Source organism: Macaca mulatta, chromosome 8 (genome assembly GCF_049350105.2).
Source record: "Macaca mulatta isolate MMU2019108-1 chromosome 8, T2T-MMU8v2.0, whole genome shotgun sequence".
Taxonomy (NCBI): Eukaryota; Metazoa; Chordata; class Mammalia; order Primates; family Cercopithecidae; genus Macaca; species Macaca mulatta.
In genome coordinates this window covers 25,275,984-25,288,377 of record NC_133413.1, presented here as the reverse complement: position 1 = coordinate 25,288,377, position 12,394 = coordinate 25,275,984, and the positions used below count along the sequence as shown (strand labels likewise).

Below are 12,394 nucleotides of genomic sequence, written 5' to 3'. Positions count from 1 at the left end.
TGGCTTTCCCCTCCTCTGTCATCCCTAGGACACCACCCAGGAGGGAAAGGCGCTTGCACAGGTGTGATGGTTAATTTTATGGGTCAGCCTGAATGAGCCACAGTACCCAGATATTTGCTCTAACACTAGTTTAGATGTATGTATGAAGAGATTTTCTAAATGAGATTAACATTTAAATCAGTAGACACTGAATAAAGTAGATTAACCTGTATACCATGGGTACATACACCCCATTTAATCAGCTGAAGGGCTCATGAGAAAAAAACTGGGTCTCTCTCAAGGAAGAAATTCTGCCTCCAGACTGCCTTCAGACTCAAACTGTAACATCAGCTCTCCCTAAATCTACAGCCTGCAGATTTTGGACTTGCTAGTCCCCACAATCATGTGAGCCAATCCTCAAAGTAAATCTCTCGATTTCTAGGTAGGTAGGTAGGTAGGTAGGTAGGTAGATTAGGTAGGTAGGTAGGTAGGTAGGTGGATTAGATAGGTAGGTAGGTAGGGAGATTAGATAGGTAGGTAGACAGACAGAGAGACAGATAGATAGACAGACAGACAGACAGACAGAGATGACAGAGAATAGGCAGAGAGTTAGATAACCTCTCTATGTAGCGGGATACAGACGTCTCTGTCTCTCCTGGTTTCTGTCTGCTAGGACCTAGGGAAGGTCTTCAACCAAAGGCTGGTCTTATAAACCCAAGTAGACTTTACACATCCTAGTATCTGTTTCTCTGGAGAACTCTGACTAGTACAGTAGGTAAGAAATACTCGCCAAGTGGAAGATCACCATGGCTCAGTCCCACCAAAGTAACCACATTCCTTCCTTCGTTCTTCCACCCTCCCTCTCTTCCTCCCCGCTCCCTCTCTTCCTCCCTCCCTCCCTTCCTCCCTTCCTTCTTTCCTGCCTCCCTCCTTTCCTTCCTCCCACCCTTCCTTCCTCCCTCCCTCCCCCACTCCTTCCCTCCCCACTCCCCCCCCACACACACATCCTAGAGGAGAAGCTTTTCAACTTTTGGCAGGGGTATCCTTTTATCTCCAAACAAAATCATACAAAAAATCTAATCCTATATATAAAAAAGGAGGGCGTCTCTGATTGAAGATGGGCAAAGGACTCTCTGGGGCTCCCTGTCACTACCCAGGACAGACAGCCCCAGGTACCCCAGAGCTCGGAGGAACAGTGAAAACCAATCACCTGAATTAGTGGTCATTTTCAGAGTTCAGATTTCACCAGCTATTAAAACCACAAAGGAAATGGACACACCAAGGCCAACTTTTTATTTTGCCCAGAAAGGACACAAAAACAATAACAATATAAGCAACAATCACCACCGCCCTCTACCGCAAACATCATTTCCTAAAAGGGCATTTTTAATGCTTGAAAAAAAGTAAGGGGCCGGGCCCGGTGGCTCACGCCTGTAATCCCAGCACTTTGGGAGGCCGAGGCAGGTGGATCACAAGGTCAGGAGATCGAGACCATCCTGGCTAACACGGTGAAACCCCGTCTCTACTAAAAATACAAAAAAAAAAAAAAAAAAAAATTAGCTGGGCGTGGTGGTGGGCACCTGTAGTTGGGAGGCTGAGGCAGGAGAATGGCGTGAACCCGGGAGGCAGAGCTTGCAATGAGCCAAGATTGCGCCACTGCACTTCAACCTGGGCGACGGAGCGAAACTCTGTCTCAAAAAAAAAAAAAAGGAAGACTACCTCTGATTATAAAATGATACCTTAAATTAGATTTAGCTTTATTTTTTATTTTTTTCTTTGATACGGAGTCTCACACTGTTGCCCAGGCTGGAGCACAGTGGTGCCATCTTAGCTCACTGCAACCTCCACCTCCCAGGTTCAAGCGATTCTCCTGCCTCAGCTCCTGAGTAGCTAGGATTACAGGCACCCTCCACCATGCCCAGCTAATTTTTTATATTTTTAGTAGAGATGGGTTTTCACTATGTTGACCAGGCTGGTCTCAAACTCGTGACCTCGAGATCCACTTGCCTCGGCCTCCCAAAGTGCTGGGATTAGGCGTGAGCCTCTGCACCCGGCCATATTTAACTTTATTGAAAACTCCCTACTCTGCTCCCTTTTTCCTACCACAGAGTGGTGAAAACAACTTCTGGCCCAGTCCAAGGCAGCTGCCAAGACACCTGGGCCCCAGGGTCCTGGGGAGGGTGGCCCTGCACCCTTTGGTTTTTAAAAGTGATTTCAATTTTAAGTTGTTTCAAAAAGCATTTGATCTGATTTAATAAGATGATACATTAGGCTAGGTGTGATGGCTCACACCTGTAATCCTGGCACTCTGGGAGGCCACGGCAGGAGGATCGCTTGAGGCCAAGAGTTTGAGACCAACCTGGGCAATATAATGAGACCTCATTTCAACAAAAAAAAAGAGAAATTAGCCAGGTATGGTAGCACACCTCTGTAGTCTTGGCTATTTGGGAGGCTAAGGTGGGAGAAGTGCTTGAGCCCAGGAGTTTGAGGCTGCAGTAAGCTATGTTTGTGCCACTGCACTCTAGCCTGGGTGACAGACAAGATCCTGTCTTAAAAAAAAAAAAAAATAAGAATTAAAAAAGGGATACATTATAAGCAAGAAAGACCAAGGGAAGGACAAGCAAGTGAATGTGCCAACCAAGAAGGTATCTGAACCAAGAGAATACCCAGGTCACGGTCACAACCCCTCATTCAGCTCCCGAGTGGCCTGTTGGCCAGACCAAATGAAGTACACACCATGCCAAGTGCCCATGTTGGGAAGGAAGAGACAAAACTCCTCCTTTAGGACACATGAAATCGCTCAAGTTTTAGAGCAAATAAAGCTTCGCATGTCACTTGGCTTCTTCTTATACTTGCCCCTGACAAAAAGCGAGGGTACCAGGTGGTACAATGTGGCTGTCAAGAACCCCAGCTTTGAATCAGAGAGAACTGGGGCTGAATTCAGATTCCATCACTCATGGTGTGACCCTGGGCAAGGTCATTAAACTCTCTAAGTTTGAGTTTTCCCACTTGAGAGAAAGGTTGGGAAAATTAAATGGGATAATAGGTGTCTAAAACCATCATTATTGTCAGTAATAACACAAGAGTCCCCTGTCGAGGGGCTACATGATGGGATTCATGGAGAGGCCAAGTGATAGGGTTCTAGTGTGTGACCTTCCAGGGTTGTGCAGGCCACAGAGGTGGGTTGTGTTTGTCTTGTTCACAGCAGATCTCCAAGGACCAGTAAGATGATTTATTGGGAGCCCAATAAATATCTGTTGAATGAATGATGAACAAACAAACTCAACTTAGAATACCCACCGGGATGAAAGGGTACTGTGTCTTGTCTCTCATTCCCACCAGGGTGAAAGGGTACTATGTCTTGTCTCTTAGCCCACCGCCCCTAAATAGGAGCCACAATTTCTTGGACTTAGCCATCCTTGCCATCACCTTTAATTTGGACCTCACGTGTCACTGCATTTCTCAAACCTAGGTGTGATCTGCAGAACCACATGTGGAGCAGAGGCAACCTATCCCGGGGGGACTAACGTGGGCCTGTGAACAAGAGGTGGCTCCAGGCAGCGCCCTTCAGGGGAGAGGCTCCCATACCTTGGGAATGGCAGTGCATCTTCTTGGGGATGAGCCCTGACTAGAGCCCTGAGGTTTCCAGCCTAGGGCAAGGTCCTACCAAGGTTTTGCAAGCCCAGCCTATGGTCAAAGGCCTTCCTTGGGTTCCAGAGCCCTGCTGAGCAGGGGTGGCAGTCTGAGCAAACACAGAGCATGGAGAACTGGCTACTGAGATTGCACTTTGGACCTGATGCTGGCTCTGGCTACAGCCCAGTGGCCTTGGCCATGGCATCTCATCTCTCTAGTCCCCAGTGTCCTTGGCTGGAAAATGAAAGGGAGGATCAGAGCAGGGACTGATGATCAGAATCACCTGGGAAATGTTTGAAAATACCCATCCATAGACACCACCCCAGCACGCACTGATTCAAGTCTTCTTTTTCTTTTTAAAGTTCTCCCAGACGATTTCGATCAGCACTCAGCTTGGGGAACCACTAAGTGACCATCTAGACCCCTTCCAGCCCCAGCCCTCTGCCTGGGCAGTAGGGAATTACCTCTGGTTACCTCTGGAGGGAGTGGCTGAGAGAAGGCAGGGGGCACAGAGGGTGCCCGGGCTTTACAGTCACCCAGTTCGAGGTTGTCAATCTCAATTCCAGCTCTGGGACCTCAAGCAGGTTCCTTAACCTTAGGGCACGGCCATCCTTGGCTGGAATAATCTCCCACAGAGCTGCTGGGAAACACCCGGCACAGGCTGGCTGTCAACAGTGACTGTCCCCATCCCACCCCGTGATAACGTGAAGCCATCAAGAGGGTCTCCCCTTTAAAAAACTGCTCATGTCAGCCAGTTAGAGGCTGGCATCACACCAAGACTTACAGGGACATTTGGAACTGATTTCTCACCCCCTCCCCTTTTTAAATTAGGGGTAGGGCAGTTGGAGTAAACACTACTGAACCAAAATGCATCATTCTCTTATGAAACAAAAAGGTCAACTGGGTATCTTTGTGCTGTGAAAGAAAAATAAAACCTCAGGGCCCCAAACTCACTATGTCAAAGGAAAAGAAAGTTAAGCTTGGGAAGTGAGTCATGCAAACCTGACCTTCTTTTTGTTCCCAAACAGACAGCTGTAATTTCATAAGCTTACTTTATCTTATGTAAAACATAGATTTACTCAGTGCAAGACCATGATTGACTTTCCCTAACTTCCTTCTTTTCACACGTAAAATGCAGATTCACTGAGTGCTAATCAGAGCCTCACAAGAATGGTACCACTTGCCTCAATGCCTACCCTTCCTCCTTTTATTTTTCTTCTCTCCCTCCTGCTTGCTTTTTCCCCTTTAAATACTGATGTTCCCAAAGCCCTCTTTGGAAAAAGCACAGGACACAGATCCTACTGTAACTTGTGTTTCTTTTTCCTGGTGCATCCTCCACCTTGACAGAATAAACCTCCAAAAGATTGAGATCTGCCTCAGTCACCACACCTCAGTGGACTTCTCTGCCCTCAGAGTCGTTTACTCAAGGGCAGGCCACAGTTAATGACACAAGCCCCAGACAGAGGCAAGTGGTCCACGAGTGCAGAGATGGGCCTGGTCAGGCCCCCGCTGGGACCACTGCAGCCACAGCAGCCAAGTTTAGGGCCAGAGCCTCATTCATCCTGCAGCACCATCATTTCTTCCACCTGCCTGCAGGGAGCACCCACTGAGCTTGACACCAGGATACAGAGGAGAAAAAACGATGGGGAAAAACAAGGAAAGTGTGTGATAAGACGAGGAGGAAACGAACCACAAGGATGCCTCGAAGTAGTGTAGGGCAAGAGGCCAGGAGGGATCAACCCTGCAGCAGCCTCAGGAGAGGCAAGAGAGGCAGAAGGCAGGCGGCTAGGAAGGCAGGCCACAGTGGCCACAGCCAGAGAGACAATAATCAATTTAGTCTCTTTTTTATTTTTTATTTTTATTTTTTTAAGACAGGGTCTCACCCTGTCACCCAAGCTAGAGTGCAGTGGTGCGATCACAGCTCACTGCAGCCTCAGCCTCCTGGGCTCAAGCAATCCTCCCACCTCAGCCTCCTGAGTAGCTCAGACTAGAGGTGCGCACCACCACGCCCAGCTGATTTTTGTAGAGACTGGGTCTTACTATGTTGCCCAGGCTGGTCTCAAACTCTCAGGCTCAAGTGATGCTCCTATCTGGGCCTCCCAAAGTACTCTCTTTTTTAAAGCTCCACTACCCGTAAAACGTAAAAATGAAGGCTGGGCATTTTCTATTCCCTGAGGATCAGAGAGGGGTAAAAAAAAAAAGTCTGGGAGTGAGTGGAAGCAACTCAAGTGTCCATCATCAGATGAAAGCATAAACACAATGTAATAGATCCATACAGTGGAATATTATTCAGCCTTAAAAAAGGAAAGAAAATTCTGACACAGGCTACAACATAGATAGTTCTTGACAACAACATGCTAAGTGAAATGAGCCAGTCACGAAAAGACAAATACTGTATGATTCCACTGATATGAGGTGCCTAGAGTAGTCAAATTTGTTGACTAAAAGTGGAATGGGGGTAGCCAGGGGCTGGGGTGAGGAGGGAATGGGACAGAGAGGTCTTGTTTTATGGGCACAGGAGTTTGAGTTTTGCAGGACGAGGAGAGTTCTGTGGATGGATGATGACGATGGTTGCGTAATACTATGGAATGTACTTAATGGCACTGAACTAACTGTATGCTTAAAAATGGGTAAGATGAGAAATTTTGTTATGTATATTTTACTACAATTTTTAAAAATACAAAAAAAGGAAGTGAGGGTGGAGAGGAGGAAAAAGGAAATGAATGAATCAGGATGCATAGAGACAGGGCAGAGATTAAAAATAAACACACACACACACACACACACAACCGGAGACAGAGAATTTCACAAATCTCTTTTCCTGTCCAGGTTTCAGTTCCTGCCCAAGACCTAGCTGCCAGTCTCCCGTTCAGTAAAATCAGTTTCCATGTTAGCATTTCAGTTCTCCTCTCTTGGAAATTCATAAGCACATAAGCATACTAAAGCCCCTGGGAAATCCTTCAGGAAAGAAACCCATTTCTCCTGGTTTTCCGAGGCACTTCCTAAACCTCTGTCTTTAGCAATGCAAGCCTTGTCTCATTTAATAACCAGAGACACCTGACCGAACACACGTGTGAAAACATAACTGTAGCCAATGGGAACCTAAGCCCTTGAAGCAGCAAGTACGGAGAACATCCAGGTGTCAGAGAGAGTCAGAAAGACCCCACTGGCAACTGTGTGGGGAGCGGGCCGAGGCAGGCGGTTGTGTGGCTGGCCCCTGGAGGGGACAGGGAGTGCCAAATAAGCAGCTGAGAGGAGCCCTCGCGTGCTGCCTGTGAACATGCATTCCTCCTCTGCACCTGCCTGCAGGATGAAGAAATGTGTCCTGCCCGGGGAATCAAGAGACAAGGGTCTCTGGCCTGACACTGCCACTCCCAGTGTGACCTGAGCAAGTCCCCTCCAGCCCCAGAACTAACTGCTTCAGGGCAGTGAAACTCCCAGTGATGTGAACTCTGTGTCTGCATCCACTGGCTCCACAAACTCCTAGCAAGGCTAGAACGAAGTGAAGGGTCAGCCCCTGACACCAATTCTCCCCTAAGATGACAAAACAGGAAAGGCCTGTCTCACTGGCCTGTTCTCTCACTGCGGGGAGGAGGGAGAGTGGAAAATGCACATTCTGTCCCAGGTGAGCTGGCGGAATCATGTAACAGGAGCTACAATGCCCTTGGGAGACCGCATCCAGCCCAGCCCCCACCTTTTCAGATGGGAAACTGGAGCCCAAGAAGGAAAATGACTTGTCCAAGATCCTGTGGGTAAGGAGCCTCTGATCCAGGCCCAGGACCAAAAGACAAAAGAGAAAAGAGAAGGGGGCAAGTTGAGCCTGGTAGGGGGCCTCAGGCCCTTCTGTGGGTCCTGCAGAGGTCATGCCACCCAAGCCAGTCCCCTGTAGCATCAGAAACGCAGCCACTGACTCCCTGCCTGACCTGGTGACAGCCTGTGACTCCCACCTCTCCAATTTCTCAAAAATAAAAAACTTTCCATGTTCAAAGTTCACGTGGCATTTCTAGGACTGAGGAAATAATCATGTGAAATCTACTCACTGGCCCGTTCTAAAGCATTTGCTTCACACCTCCCTTGAGCCAGGTGCAATGGGGATACAGACAGGAAACAAACAAGCACTGTGATACCATGAGCAGCACAACTCTGGCGAGGGGGGGCAGGGCTGAGCCCTAGAGGCTGCTCTGCACCATTTCTATTGCAGACTTTCTTCCAGAGAAACGAAACAAGGCTCGGGCACCTCGAAAGTGTTAGGATAAATGCCAAATGTTAGCCTCTGCTGCCCAATGTCTGCTTCAGAATTCAAAATCAAACGGGTAAGTTTTTTCTCTTGTCTGTCAACTGTTCCCAGCTAGCACTGACATTCACTAAATGAACCACAGTAAAATGTGGGGCCAAGCCCAGCCCCCTCCCTGTTTTCCAAGCCTCACCCTGCAGTCCCCTGGCCAGCAGCTCTCCCATGTCCACCATGAGCCCATCCAGAGCTCCATGCTCCTGCTTCACTGGGGTCTGCGGAGGACACTCTCAAGACACCAAGAAGCCAACTCCCATCCACAACTGTCCAGAAAGGATCAGACCAAGGAGCTGGTTCCTGCAGAGCCCTCCCTCACTGAAACTCCACACCACAAATCAATCACAATGCGAGGCCCAGGAGGAAAAGGCCTTTTTGGCATTGTGCTTTATGGAAAGGATTGTCTTCCTAAGTAAAGCCACAAACCCCATCTATGCCTTGGAAAGCCCTGTCTCACCTTCCAGCATCCTTAGGAGGCACACACTACAAATGCAGAAACCCAAACCACATCAAAGAGCACCACGCACACTAAAACCACCGGCGCTCCCCATCCAAAACCACCTGCTCCTCGTCCAAAACCAGCAGCCTTCCTCACTCGAACCTCCTCCCTTCCTAGGCTCCTTTACAGAAGAGGGACTCTTCACAGGGCTTTGGATGGTCACACCCTGGCCCTTTGAAAAGTCATGTAAAATCCTGCAAAACTGGCCAGGTGTGGTGGCTCACACCTGTAATTCCAGCACTTCGGGAGGCCAACGCAGGCGGATCACCTGAGGTCAGGAGTTCGAGACCAGCCTAGCCAACATGGCAAAACCCCATCTCTACTAAAAACATAAAAATTAGCCAGGTGTCGTGGCACACGCCTGTAATCCCAGCTACTCAGGAGGCTGAGGCAGGAGAATCGCTTGAACTCGGGAGGCAGAGGTTGCAGTGAGCCAAGATCGCACCATTGTACTCTAGCCTGAGTGACAGAGCGAGACTCTGTCTCAAAAAAAAAAAATCATGCAAAATAAAGCAGGAGGACATCACTCAGCATCATTCCCACACACCGCAGGCAAGAGCAGAGCAGCACAAACAATCCTTTAACTGCAGGTCTCAGAGCACAAATTAGAAATATGCCTAATTTCAAGATTCCAAATCATGTCTTTTTCTAACATCTCCCAAACTGGCAAAAATAAATACACAAAGAGAATATACATATAATGCATATACATATACACACACAAATAAACACACATATATATACACATATATACATAGACACACATATATATACATGAATATATATGTATATACATACATACATACATATACACATATGTATGTTTTTAATGAAAAGGAAAATTTGAGCTGGGTGCAGTGGCTCACACCTGTAATCCCAGCACTTTCACTTTGGAAGGTCGAGGCGGATGGATCACTTGCTGCCAGGAATTCAAGGCCAGTCTGGACAACATAGCAAGACCCTATCTCTTCAAAAAATAATTTTTTAAAAAAATTAGCCAGGCATGGTGGGTGCCACTTTAGCTACTTGGGAGGCTAAAGTGGGAGGATCACTTGAGCCCAGGAGACTGAGGCCACAGTGAGCTATGATCATGTCACCACACTTCAGCATGAGTGAGAGAAAAAGACTGTCGCCAAAAAAAAAAAAAAAAAAAAAAAAAATGGTGCTCTTAATGTTTTGAAACCAGCAAGAGAAAAATGATTCCCCTCAAAGTAGTCATTGCCCCCACCTCAAAAAAGGGGGAGTGGGGTGGGAAAACAATTATCAGAATCACATGGCGGGGGACTCAAGCAAAGTTAGAGGAACATACATTCCGAAAAACGCTTCCTGCTCATCTGAAGAGTCTGGTGAAAACCACCACTTTGGAACAAGCAAAGAACCCAACCAGCTTGCTAGAAAGTCAGCCAGAAAAGCTATACCAAGACAAAATGAAGAGTTGAGACCTGGTGGCAAACACTTGTCCAACTACATCAGGTCTACGTGGCTTTCCCTCCCTCACCTACAGGAAGGCCTAGACTTCCTTTAGCGTTCAGGTCACCCTGATGTTGGAGAGGGGAGAAAGTGGGTTCATATGTGTGAGAACAAACCATAAAGGCTCCTCTGTCTTTCCACCTATGTCCCCGAATGATCCCAGTTTTCAGAAGGGTCACATTTGTCCCTCTGAAAAGACCAGCCGCAGTCTGACCTCCTGGACATCTGCCGCCTCTGAAGTGGACCACAGTGGATTCACGCCACCTGTCACTGATGCTCTCCAGACACAGTCCTGAAACACTCAGGGTATACTGGGGCTTCCGGAGGCACTGCTATTGCTAGGGACAAAAGACTCAGCGAAGAGTTTTCGTTGCACATTTGGTAGAAAATAACAATTCTGCTAAGACAGCAATAACCAAGTTCCTCAGCCTCCCAGGAGAGAAGCCACAGCACCAAACCCCCCTTCTCCTTGGAATAGGTCACAGCAGGGCGTGCTATAGGGTAGAGATCCAGACTCCAGATCACATCCAACCTGGAGAAGGTGGCCAGAAGGAAGCCATTTGAACAGCCACCTAGAAAAAAGGAAGAGTGTGTCAAGCTGTAAGAATCAGAGCTGTCGTTACAATCTCTCCTACACTATTTCATTTTGTGACTATGTACATATGTTACTTTGACTGGAAAAGAAAAGGGCAGATTTGGCATGGAGAGGAAGAAAACAATTCTCGCTGCAGGAGGATGTGAACATGCCGGTACATCTGGGCAATGAGGACCTGTGGCTGGAGGGTCTGGTGTGCAGAGAAGACAGCAGTCAGGTAAGGGTTGAGAGGCAGCCTCAGACTTAGGAGAGCAGCTGCAACCCTAGATGATCAATTAATGTTTGCTGGAAGAAAGGCAGGATGGGGCTAGACCATGCAAGGCCCTGAATACCTTGCTGGAGTGTGTGGAATTTACTTTATGATCAGGTGTCTTCCATGGCTACGCATCGCACCTAACAGCAATATGATGGGAGCTATGAAAAGTCATGCGGGAAGCAAGACAGATGGGCTCTTCAATATCTTAGAGAAAGCAACAAGCCATGCAACAGAAGCCCTCTCTACTGGGGCCCTGGATGGGCTGGCCGCCCTCTCCAAAGCTGCAGCTGCTTGCCAGGTCACCATTAACATCACATACCAGTTAGATTTCCCTATCCGCCCATGGGCAGCAGCTCCTGGCCTTGCCTGTGGTTCCGAGGGTGCCAATCCCACATCCCCTGACCCTAGGAGCCCAATCTGATCTTCGCCCCTTCTCTAGAAAAGCCTCCAATGGAAGGAGGGTGGGACGGAAGGGTCTGTGCCTGGCCCAAGCCCAGTGTACCGAGAACACACTCAGAATATCCCATATGTGACCCACCCAAAAGGATTAAGTTATCTCTGCCCTACAGGTGGGGCAAATTCCAAAGATGCCAGATAACAGGACTAAGATTTCATGGGTGCAACTGGTGACCTCCTTGGGAGACGGAAAGGGAAGGGACAACCTTGGATTGGAGGAGGAACAGAGCTGCCAGTCTCTCCTGCCCAGCTGCCCTGCCCTGCCCTGGTAAGAGGGACAGGGCCTGAGTCACAGTTCTTTCTCATCCTGCATCTGGCACTGATACACTGTATGGCCTCAGGTCAATGAACTTGCTTCTCTGAGCCTCCAACCCTTCTATGTACAAAATAATTATAACAATAAAAACAGCAATATTAGCAACCAGTTATCCCCATTCTACAAATGGGGAAACTGAGGCACAGAGAGACCAAATGACTTGCCTCAAGGTCACAAAGTACAGAAGCAAGGTTAGAAAGAAGCCAGGCGGTCGGCCAGAGTCATGCTGTTAACCACTAGGCTATCCTACCTCTCACAAAGGGATGGACACTAAAGGATCCCAGGTGATCTTCAACTTCCCCTCTGTCCCAATATGCTCTGTTTCTGCAACACGCTAAGTCCCACGGATGTCACCTCCTATGTGCCTGACCTTGGGGAAACCTCCTATGTGCCTGACCTTGGGGAAGACCCTGTGTCAGAGTCACCTAAATCCTCACCTGTTCATGTCCACAAAGCCCCTGGTGGCTCTGTCTATGCCCAGCTGCAAGAGTGTAACTTACAGGCAAAGTCAACAGCCCTGACCCGCGGAGGTCACACAACTTATCTGTTCCACAACCCTGGTCATCACGAGACTGGGCAATAGTGGTTGGTTCAATACAAACCCATTCTGTCTCCTAAAGAAGCGCCTGAGACATTAACCAGCTGAGGCCACAGAGGGCATCTTGACAGATGAAAGCCTGGCACTCCGTCAGTATTCAAAGGCTAAGGTTGAAATATTCCAACAGTTAGGTTGCTTTCAAGAGAGAATTGAATTCACTGCTAGGAAGTTGGACTAACCAGGGCCTCTCCTTGACGCTGCCAGCCTTGTCAATGTCACTGGTCCATAAACATCCCACTCATAAGTAAGGAAGAAATGCCTCATCCTCAAAATTGTTTAGTTTTTTTTGTTTTTTGGGTTTTTT

At 48.1% G+C, this 12,394-nt stretch overlaps 1 protein-coding gene and 1 long non-coding RNA gene across 6 annotated transcripts in view; both read right to left on the bottom strand.

Annotated features, from left to right (window-relative positions):
* The window catches only part of SLC25A37 (solute carrier family 25 member 37), a 59,619-nt gene that overhangs the window by 10,099 nt on the left and 37,126 nt on the right, over positions 1–12,394 (bottom strand). The window lies entirely within an intron of this gene.
* Positions 3,050–12,010, bottom strand: LOC144330754 (uncharacterized). Its single transcript, XR_013397199.1, has 2 exons — positions 9,502–12,010; positions 3,050–5,544 (listed from the first exon to the last, which is right to left on the bottom strand). It is a non-coding gene; the product is annotated as an uncharacterized LOC144330754 (long non-coding RNA).